Genomic DNA, 11,229 nt, shown 5'->3' on the forward strand with positions numbered 1-11,229 from the left:
GGGTAAGGGCCTTCCTGGGGCCTGGATTTCCATGAAGAAGGGAGGAGCCCTGATCTGAGCCGGGATGGCCCCTAGTGACGCAAACAGTGACAACAATAGCTGACATTTGTCAGCTATATCCTGTGTGCCAGGTATTTTGGTAAGCTGGACTCTCCTGTCACTACCCCAACCACCCCATGAGTTTGGTTATTATCGAAATTTTGCAGAGGAAGCACCTGCAGTGAAAACAAAAGCAATGTTTTTCAGGAGACATGGCCAGACGTGAGGCCCTTGGGATTGGACCGAGTCTGTCTCCAGCACCCTAGCCCATAATGACTGCGCCCCCGCCCCCAGGCTTCAGCCATGGTCTGTTTACCACCTTTAATTGACCCTTTTTGCAGTCTCTGATCATGATAAGTGCTATCATAATTCCAAATACCTCCACGTTCACACCTCTTTAGGTCTGTGTTACCATGCCACACCCACTGTTGAAGCCCAAAATATCCTCCCTCATACTCCTTTTTTCCCCAACCCTCCCACTCTAGTAGCCTCAATTCTGCAGTCATGTTTCTGGGACTTGTTTTGTTGGCTGTTCCTTTGCTTCCTTATACTCCATATATGAGTGAAATCATATGGCACTTGTGTTTGTTCTCCTGACATTTCACTTAGCATAATAACCATCCATGATTCAAATGGCAATACTTCATCTTTTCATTAGCTGAGAATATCCACATCTTGATCCAATCATCTATCACTGGGCATTTACCTTGCTTCCATAACTGGACTATTGTAAATAGTATTATAATGAATACAAGAGTACATAATGGATAGTCCTATCCTGTGTCTTAGACAAAACAGTAAGATGTTAACTGTGGGTCATACATACATACATACATACATATATATATATTAACCATCGGAAGCGAACTAAATGGAAAGCTTACAATAGAGAAGAATTATATGTCAGTGCCTTTGGCAAAACTGAGCTGGGACAGAAAGGGACCAGGGACTGTGTCCCTCAACCTGATCCCTTCCAAAGACATCCATAGTGTCCCTGACAGTCTGGTCCTTATTATGTTGAGGTGTGTTCCTTCTATCCTAATTTTTATAGGTCTTTTAATAATAAATGTACGTTGAATCTTGTCATGTATCTCCTCTGCATCTATTGAGACAATCATGTGATATTTGTCTCTCCTTTTGTTGATGTGGTGAATGACTTTTATCAAATTGTAGATGTTGAACAATCATTGCATCCCTGGAATAAGTATCCCACTTGGTCATGATGTATGACCCTTTCAATGTATTGTTAGATTTAGTTTGTCAAGTGCTGTTGAGAACTTTTGCCTCTTTGTTCAATAGAATTTTGAGCTGTTGGTTTTTTTACTGTGATGTCTTAGTCTGCTTTTAGTATAAGCACAATGTAGGTCCCACAATATATGTATGGAAGCATCCCCCCTTATGCAATTTTTGGAAGTGTTTCAGAAGGATAGATACTTTTTCATCTTTGAAGGTTTAATACCATTCACTAGTGAAACCTTCTAGTTCTGGAATTTGGTTTTTCTTGTAGGTTTTTATTACTTTTTCAACTTACTTGCTTAAAATTGTTTCAGGTTATCTATTTCATGCTGTCTCAGTATCAGAAGGTTGTATGCATCAAAAAAACTGTCTTTTTCTTTCAGGTTATCCACTTTGCTAGCATTAAGAAGCTCATTGTATTCTTTTTTTTTTAAAGATTTATTTATTTATTCATACAGAACTGGAGTACAGGCCAGAGATGCGGAGGGTGAGAAGATTCACCAGGGACAGAGTGGGGAGCAGAACAGGCAGATCGACGAAGTACACTGCTGAGGGGAGCAGCGGGCGGGTCAGGAGAGGTCTGCCGCGCCATGTGGATCTCCTCCAGGGCAGGCGGAGATCGAACTCATGCTGAAGTGGCTTTAGCTTCTTAGTGCTGTGCTTTAACCCGCTGCGCCACCAGGGAGGGCCCAGCTCATTGTATTCTTTTGTGATCCTCTATATTTCTGAATTGTCTGTTGTACTTTTCTTTAATTCTTGATTCTATTTATTAGAATTTTGTTCTTTTTTTTTCTCTGTGAGCCTAGATAGAGGTTTACTTATTTTGTTTATGTTTTTTCATATATCAGGTTTTTTTTTGTTTCATTGCTCTTTTTGAACTCTTTTATTTCTATTTCATTTATTTATTTCATTTCATTTTTATTATTTCCTGGCTTCTAGATATAAGTAATTATTTGAGATCATTTGACATTTGTTGAGATCTTTCTTGTTTCTTGATGAGAGCCTTTATCCAATATTCTCCCCTTCATACTGCTTTTGCTATATCTCATAGGTTCTGGTGAATTTTGTCTGCATTTGTGTTTGTCTTCAGGTATTTTGTCTGCATTTGTGTTTGTCTTCAGGTATTCATTTCTCTAATTTTATCACTAATTCAATAGTCATTCAGTAGTATGTTGTTCAATATCAACACATGAGAGGATTTTCCTGCTTTCTATTTGAGGTTAATTGTTGAGCTGATACAATTTGATCAGAGAAGATACTTAAGTAATCTCAATCTTCATGGATTTGTTGGCACTTCTTTTGTAACCCAAGGTGTGGTCCTTGAGAATGTCCCATGTGCATTTAAAAACAATTTGCACCTAACTTTTTGCCCTATAAATGTCTATGAATCCGATGTGGTGTAATTACTTCTTTAAGGCAGTCATTAATTTTCTCCCTTGTTGATGTGTCCATTGATGTGAGTGGGATGTTTAAGTCCCTGACCACTGTTATCTTTCTGTTGATCTCTCTATTTAGATCTGTTATTAGCTGCTTACATGTTTCAGAGCACCTTCATTTGGTGCATACGTGCTTATGAGTGTTAAGTTTTCCTGGTATATTGATTACATATCATTATACAGTGCCCGTCAGTCTTTTGGTGACTTTTTCACCTGAAAGTCTATTTTATATGATGTAACTGTGGCTGTCCCTGCCCTTACATGGTCCCATTTGCTTGTAGGATTGTATTCCAATCCTGGAGAGATTAAAAAGTGTTTTTTTTTTTTTCTATGCAACCAGTTACTTGGTGCCTTTTGATTGGTGATTTCAGCCCCTTACATTTAGAGTAATGTTAATAGATGAAGATTTGCTACTGCCATTTTGTCTATAGTTTCTGGTTCTGACTTTTCCTTGTTAAATTTGGGGAGAGGGTTGTCTTTCTTCAATTTAGATAGAAAGCTCCTTTAAATGTTTCTTGCAGGGCGGTCTAGTGTATGCAGGTTTCTTCAGGTTCTGTTTGTCAGGGAAGGCTTTTATTTCTCCCTCATATCTGACAAAGACTTGCAGGATGTGGTACTCTTTGATGGAAGTCTTTAAGTATTTTAAATCCATCATTCCGTGCTCTCCTTGTTCATTGGGTTTCTTCAAAAAATTTGATGTAAGCCAGATGGCTTATAAGTTCTCTGCTTTTTCTACTTAGTCACTTTTAATATTTTTGAGACCCTACTTTTGTTTTTTTCCCACATAGAAGGCACCCCAATATCAAGGTAGGTAAGGGGAAAGTAGGGGCACTTTCCTTGGTGTAAGGAAATAGGGAGGCAGGAATAGGCTAAGTCCTAAAAGGAAGGATAAGAGAGAGGAGTGTCATTAAGATAACAAAATATTCCTGGGCCCTCCCTGGTTGTGTAACAGGTTAAAGAACAGCACTGTAAAGTTGTCGAAGCCGCTGCAACATGCGTTTGATTCCTGGCCAAGGGGCTGGCCCACATGGTATGGGTCAATCTTTCTATTCTGCTCCTACACTTGTCTCTGGTGAATCCTCTCACCCCCCCACACACACCTCTGATCTGTACCCCAGTTCTGTAGGTATAAATCAATAAATCTTCTAAAGAAAAAAAAAGACAAAATATTCTCTGAAATGTTGGGTCAGAATGTCCACAGGCTCGGAGACAAAATGTAGATAATGGCCTCCGTGAAGGGTAGAGTGATCTCCACTCAGGTGTTCAAAAGAAAGGAAATGAGGTTTCTCTTGGTCCCTTTGTAGCTACACCAGTGCTCACTCTGGGTTACTTTCTTTGTGTAGATAGAGTACTTCAGAGCTCAGAAAGCAGATCCTCACTTATGTGGGTTTAAAAGTCAGCATCTCCAGTAGCAGTTATGTTCTAGCCTCCTCCATCTCAGGACCCATAGACTGTACTTGATGGGGCCATCTGAGAGGGAAAAAATCCTTAGAGGAGAGGCATATCTCAGAGCCAGTCTTCTGGTGGCAGCCCAATCAAGTCAAAGATTTTGCCTAACTGATCCACTTCAGAGTTTCCACCGAAGAGAGGAATTTGACAAAACATCTCTGCAAAGGTACATTAACTCGCCACATATCCACAGGTGTTGCATTGTAGACTGCAGATGAACTTCTGGGGCAGAACTTCAGAGTGTAACAATCACTGGTACACGCGCCACCTGTTAACTATAGATTCTTGCCAAGACAAACTCAACTAGATTGATAGGTCTCCACTACCAGCAGAATGTTCTCTGGCTTCAGGTTCTCAATGAATAATTCAATGGGCATAAAGGAAATCTATACCTTAGAAACTGGCACAACATATCCTTGATGGTACCCACTCGCAAGCCTGGCAGGCATCCTGTCCAGATATGTCCTTATCCTTGTCATGCTCAAGCACCAGCATCACTTTGGTGTCCTGATAAGTTTGTGCAGCGGCACAGATGTGCATCAGTCGATCAACAGTGGGATGCTCAGTAGCTTCCAGTCGCCTCAGTCATACCACCTCTTAAAATTTGCTGGTGGGAAGCTCTATCCAGTCCCTCCTCCGCTAGGGATTCTCATGTTTTTGAGGGCCACACAGTGGTCACTGTAGGGATCATGAAGCTTGTACACTGTCCCATAGGCACAAACACCAATCTCAGTCATGGCTCATAATCAGAGGTAGCCAACCTTAGATCAGGGAAGACTCGGTACCAAAGCTTCAGGGTCAACCTGTTATCCAAACATGGGAGGACATTCCTGCACCACACACTCTAGCTCTGACCGGGCAGTAGGATGCTAGCGGTCCCACCAAAGGCATTCAATAATCATTCTTTATGGGAGACTCAATTGGTACTTTCACCATTGTGTGTCATCTTGTATTCTCATTAAATTTAGATAACCAGGATTTCTTTTCGCTTAGTGGGCTTGTATATTCAGTTCCTTCCTCAGTTTTGTGATGTTTTCCACTATTATTTTTCATGTACTTGTACCAAACTTTCAGCTCTTTGTTATTTGAAATCATATTTTTACACTGGATTCTTACATTTTGATTAAGAATCTTCTTTTAAAATATTCATTACATCATAGTTCATTTTTTTACAATGTCTGGTATCCCTATGAAATTTCCACCACCAGTTCACCTATCCACCATAACCGTAGTCCCTTGTGCTCTTCCCCCACCTGTCCTGATCTTTCACCCTCCCCTCCCCTATAGAATGCTCTGATCTATAATGGCATAATGATTTTGATTTTTACTTTATCATAGTAACTCTTTTCTGGTTCCATATTTATTTTCTCTACTTTCCTCCTATAATGGGACCATTCAATATTTTCATTTTTCTTTCTGGATCACACTTCTAGACTTCAAGCTACATTACAAGGCCACAATAATTTAACTTGCAAGGTGCTGGAACAAAAAAAGACACACAGACCAATGTATTCAAGTAGAAACCCCAGAAATTAACTCACAGAATTAAAGACAACTAATCTTTGACAAAGGAGCTAAGAATATGCAATAGAAAGAACGGTTTGTTCAATAAATGTTTCTGGGAAAACTGGACTGCTACATACAAGAGAATGAAGCTAGACTACTGCCTCACTTTATACACAAAAACCAACTCAAAATGGATAAAAGAATTAGACATAAGACCTGGAACCAGAAAATATATAGAAGAAAATAGAGGTGAAAAACACTACATGATATACACCTCGATTACATCTGTAAAGACACATTACCCAAAGCAAAGATTGTGAAGAAAAGGATAAACAACTGGGACTACATCAAGTTAAAGAGTTTTTGTACAGTGAAGGAGACATTAACTAAAACAAAGAGACACACCACTGACTGGGAGAAAATTTTGCACACAATGCAAACAATAAGGGACTGATCACAAAGATCCAAAAAGAAATGACAAAACTTAACAAAACCAAAGTAAACAACCCAGGCAAAAAATGGGCAGAAGAGCTACAAAGACACTTCTCCAAAGAGGAAATGCAGATGGCCAGTAAGCATATGAAAAATGCTCAACATCACTGGTAATCAGGAAAATACAAATCAAAACCACAATGAGATACCACCTCACCCCAGTAAGAATGGCACATATTTAAAAACAAAAATAACTAGCAACAACAAATGTTAGCAAGGATTTGGAGAGAAAGGAACTCTTCTACACTGCTGGTGGGAATGCAAAACAGTCCAACCACTACGGAAAGTTGTGTGGAGGTTCCTCAAACTGCTTAACATGGAGCTTCCATATGATCCAGCAATTCCAATCCTATGTACTTACCAAGGGACACAAAAACATTTATTCAAAAGGACACCTGCACCCCCGTGTTTATTGAAGCACTATTTACAATAGCTAAGCTATGGAAGCAATCCAAATGCTCAAAAATTGATGACTGGCTCAAGAAGATGTGGTATATTTACACATTGGGATATTACTCCAAAATCAGAAAAGATAAACTCATGTTCTTCACAGCAACATGGAGATGGAGCTGGAAGAGATTGTGCTCACTAAAGTAAGCCAGAAAGAAAAGAAAAATACAGGATGGTTTCACTCAAAGGAGGAATGTAGAGGATCTAAGTAAGGGGTCAGGAAAACTCAGTCATTCTAATAAAGTAAATATCAAAATCAACAAGTAACTATAAACCAGAAACATTCTGCCATGTGGGAGAGGGTAATAAGTTCAAAAACAGGGGTGGGAAGAGTACAAGGGACTATGGCAATGGTACATGGATGAATTGGTTGTAGGAATTTCACAGGGACTATAACCTAAATAAGAAAGCATACATTGTACAAAATGAAAAAATATGTAAATGTACATGTATATGATAAATAAAATAAAATACAAGAAATATGTACAAGATAGATGAAATAAATAAAATCTTCAGATATTTAGACATTATATCAATTCAAAATACTAATCTACACTGGGATTATGGATGCTGATTTGTCATTTACACATAGCAAATTTTCTGAACTAATTGTATAGTCTATTTATCTTGTACTATTCAGCTTCTGATGGCCTTGTTCATATTTTTACCTTGCTTTGTATCTTTTTTTAAGATTTATTTATTTATTTATGCATATAGAACTGGGGTACAGTCCGGGGTGATGAGAGGATTCACCAGAGACAGATGGGGAGCAGAAGAGGCGGATCAACAAAGTACACTGCTGAGGGGAGCAGCGAGTGAGACAGGAGAGAGAGGTCTGTTGTACCATGTGGGTCACCTCTGGGGTCGGGGATTGAACTTGCACTGAAGCAGCTGTAGCCGCCAGCTTCACAGTGCTGCCACCAACCAGCTGTGCCACCAGGGAGGGCCCTGCTTTTTATATTTTAACCTGGCTACATACAGGTCAACCCTGGGATATCACAAGCCACTTACTGAGTTTAGGCTCCAAGTGCCAATTACCGTTAGGCATATGCATGGCCTACAAGTTGCTATTGCAATTCACAGAGTTCACATTTTTTACCTCAGACTTAGTCAGGATCTGTTTGGGTAGTCTCTTTCCAGTCAATCCTAGCAGGATGCAGCTTTGAGCATGCATCCAGTCTAAGTGTCATGAATGCTCCTGTGATTTTACTCTCAAACCTGGCTCTCTAGAATTTGTCTCTATACCAGAATAGACTATTCAGCCACTGTTTGGTCAGTGAAACTTGCACTCTTAGTTCATGAATCTGCAAAGATCTGGGAGATGTTTTCAAGGTTTCTTCATCTGTATTCTAATTGTTCCTAGATGGGTACAGAAAGTGCTTGCACATAGCCTTCCTAACTCTCAGGCTTGCTATGATCTTGCTCAGGTCTTCTTCACTTGACTTTCCCTGATTCTCTCTGTTAAACTTATGATTTCTGTGCCAGTGAATTTGCTGCTACTAGTTTGACAGTAGCATTCTCTTAATAGTTCAACAGCAAAATTTCCATTGTCTTCAGCAACATCCATAGAGATGAATTTTTCCATGTTTTGTTACTAATAAAGTTACTTTTTTCAAGCAGAGGAATTCATCGTTTTGGCCTGTCTTTCTTCTTGCACAAAACCTCTTCACAGGAGGTGGAGTGACACAGCGACCCAGAGTGACACCCTGGTCTATGAGTGGACATGGAGGCAGCTGCTATTCTTGGCTTGCACCTCCGGGCATAGCTCCATCACCTTACAAGCAAAGATTAGCAAGTTGGTGTTCTCAGCTTCCTCCACCTGCCGTACATCTTCTACACTATGAATTGGTGGAGAATCACAATTCAGTCATTTTGGAAAAGCTTCTATAGCACAGGGTTGGAGGAAATGAGAAATACCTGGGGTCTGCCCTCCTGAGGTAAAACTGTTACTCCTAACCTGGGATCTGGAGGAGTGGTAACTTTAGTCTTCTTGGACACATCTGCCAGGAGTATTATGCCCAGATTAAGACCATAAAACATATCTAGGAGAAAGGAAGGAACTGGCTGTGGCTCAAATGTCACAGACTGTCACTTTTCTTACCACAATTCAGTATATTTTCTTAAGTGAATAATTCATTTGCTATGTGTCCTTAAGACAAAGGCCAGACTTTAAATGATTAGGTCTTTAAAATACTTTTTCCAATTAAATGGTTACTTTTGGAGGGAGAGAGACTGCCATCTTCCTTACTTCATCCACCATTCCGTCTCTAAATTATCTTCTTGCATAAGGAAAGATAAATATAAAATAGTTACAAACTCTATCTAGTGATAAAATAAATTATAATTCCTCATCTTATAAGAGGAATTTACGTCCTTGAAGTAGGTATTTAGGTTGGTAGGTAGGTAGGTGGTAGATAGATAGACAGAAAATCTGAGCCTGACAAATTGTATTTATCTTGGATAGTTTATATACTTTCATAACCAAATTTCCAAGAGATAGACTTCTCTTGAGAAGAAATTGAACCAGATAAACATAAGAGCAAGTCATTGACATATTAGATCCAGGTTAAAGAATGAAGAAATTGCAATTTTATTGCTTATGATTGAGAACCTTAGAGAAATATGGGGGGATTCATTGAAGCCTTAAGGTAGCAAAATCCAAATATATTGATGTTTTATTCTGTGTGAGAAAAAAACCCTGTAAATCAGGATAAAAGAATGCTAAAGAAATCTGAAAAGAGGGCTATTGCTGGTGGTGCGATGGGTTAAAGCGCAGCACTATGAAGCTATATGCAGTCACTGCAGCACAAGTTCGATTCCCAACCAGGGAGGTCACCCACACAGTGTGGCAGAGCTCTCCTGACTGGTCTGCTGCTCCCCTCAGCAGTGTATTTCAGTACATCTGCCTTTCTGTTCCCCACTCTGTCTTTGGTGAAACCTCTCACTCCCACACCGCTGGGCCTGTACCCCAGTTCTTGTATGTGTAAATAAATATTTTTTTAAGTAATCTGAAAAGAGATCTATTCCTGTATTGAATTTGAAGGTAGAGAAGCAAGGGTAATATTTCTATTGAAGACCATAGGAAACATATGTGCATTATGTGATTTATGTACCTTAAGTCTTACACTTAGAATTATCCACAACCATTTGGACTAGGTTGTAGTACCTTTTTTTTAAAAAAAAGATTTATTTATTTATTCATACAGAACTGGGGTACAGGCCAGAGATGCAGAGGGTGAGAGGATTCACCAGAGACAGAGTGGGGAGCAGAACAGGCAGATCGACGAAGTACACTGCTGAGGGGAGCAGCGGGCGGGTCAGGAGAGGTCTGCCTCGCCATGTGGTCACCTCCCGGGCAGGTGGGAATCGAACTCATGCGGAAGCGGCCTTAAATTTTCAGTGCTGTGCTTTAACTCGCTGCGCCACCAGGGAGGGCCAGGTTGTAGTACTTTTAAAGATTAGAGTTTGGGGGAATACGGAGACAAATGAGACAAAGGAATTATGGTGTCAATTGTTATGAGATCAACATTTAAATCAGTAGACTTTGAGTAAAACAGAGGAGCCTCCATAATGTGGTAGGTCTTCACTAATCATATAAAGGTATTAAGAGAACAAAGGCTAACATTTCCCCCAGAAGGGGAAATTTTTTCCAGCAGACTACTTTCAGATACAAACTGAGACATCAACTCTTTCCTGGGTCTACAGCCTGCCAAACTACTTGCCAGCCTGCACAATCACATGAGCCAATTCCTACACACACAATTTTTCTTTGGGGAATTCTGGCCAACACACTATATTAGTAGCATTATTTCTTCCTGCTGAATTAACAGCGCTGGAAGGAAGTCGTTTTTTTCTCCTGGTTTGGCAATCTGACAAGGGTCCTAGCCAAAGCAATTCAAGTCAGATGGGGAGGTTACCCACCCCACCCCCATATGGGCAAGTAACCTCATCTGTCTGAGTTGTATGTGTGAAGAAACTGTTGGACTTTTTTTTTTTCCACCGTTTTTTAACTTGTAGTATCAAACTATCCACAGAAAACTGAACTAATTGTGATATCCCATGGATTGGCAAGTCTGGTGGACTATTTTCCACTTCTCAGCAGCAGTTTAAGTCTACTTTAAAAAAAATATATGACATTTTTACAGTTGTCTTAGCATTTATGTGCAAACCCCCGGCACTCCTGAAGGTGGTCTCTAATCAATCTCTACAGGTCAAGACAAATAGAGCCCCTCCCAATCAACAAGACCGATTGTTTCCCAGTAAACACTAGGGGGTAAACTTCAAGGACTCCTTTTAAAAGACGCTCTCCTGGCCTCTGCTGTTAGGCCGCCCACGGTAACTTGTGCTCCTGAACGACTCTTTTTAACAGGGTAACAGCAGAGTGCAAAAGACTAAACTGTGTCTGTCTCTTCCCAACAGATATGTTCAACTTTCGCTCACACCTACACACAAAATAAAATAGGAAAAAATTATTAATCCTTTTTATTAAAAAAAAAAAAAAAGGAACTTGAACCACTATGGAAAACTGTTTGGCGGTTCCTCAAACTGCTAAACATGGAGCTTCCCTATGACCCAGCAATCCCACTCCTAGGTATCTACCCAAAAGACACAAAAACAATGA

At 39.9% G+C, this 11,229-nt stretch overlaps 2 pseudogenes; one reads left to right on the forward strand and one right to left on the reverse strand.

Annotated features, from left to right (window-relative positions):
• Positions 1 to 4,090: 4,090 nt before the first annotated feature.
• LOC105854544 lies at positions 4,091 to 4,897 on the reverse strand (annotated as a pseudogene).
• A 1,818-nt stretch (positions 4,898 to 6,715) lies between these two features.
• Positions 6,716 to 11,229, forward strand: part of LOC101626691 — a 6,110-nt pseudogene continuing 1,596 nt past the window's right edge.

Source organism: Condylura cristata, unplaced genomic scaffold (genome assembly GCF_000260355.1).
Source record: "Condylura cristata isolate star-nosed mole 26May11 unplaced genomic scaffold, ConCri1.0 scaffold00053, whole genome shotgun sequence".
Taxonomy (NCBI): Eukaryota; Metazoa; Chordata; class Mammalia; order Eulipotyphla; family Talpidae; genus Condylura; species Condylura cristata.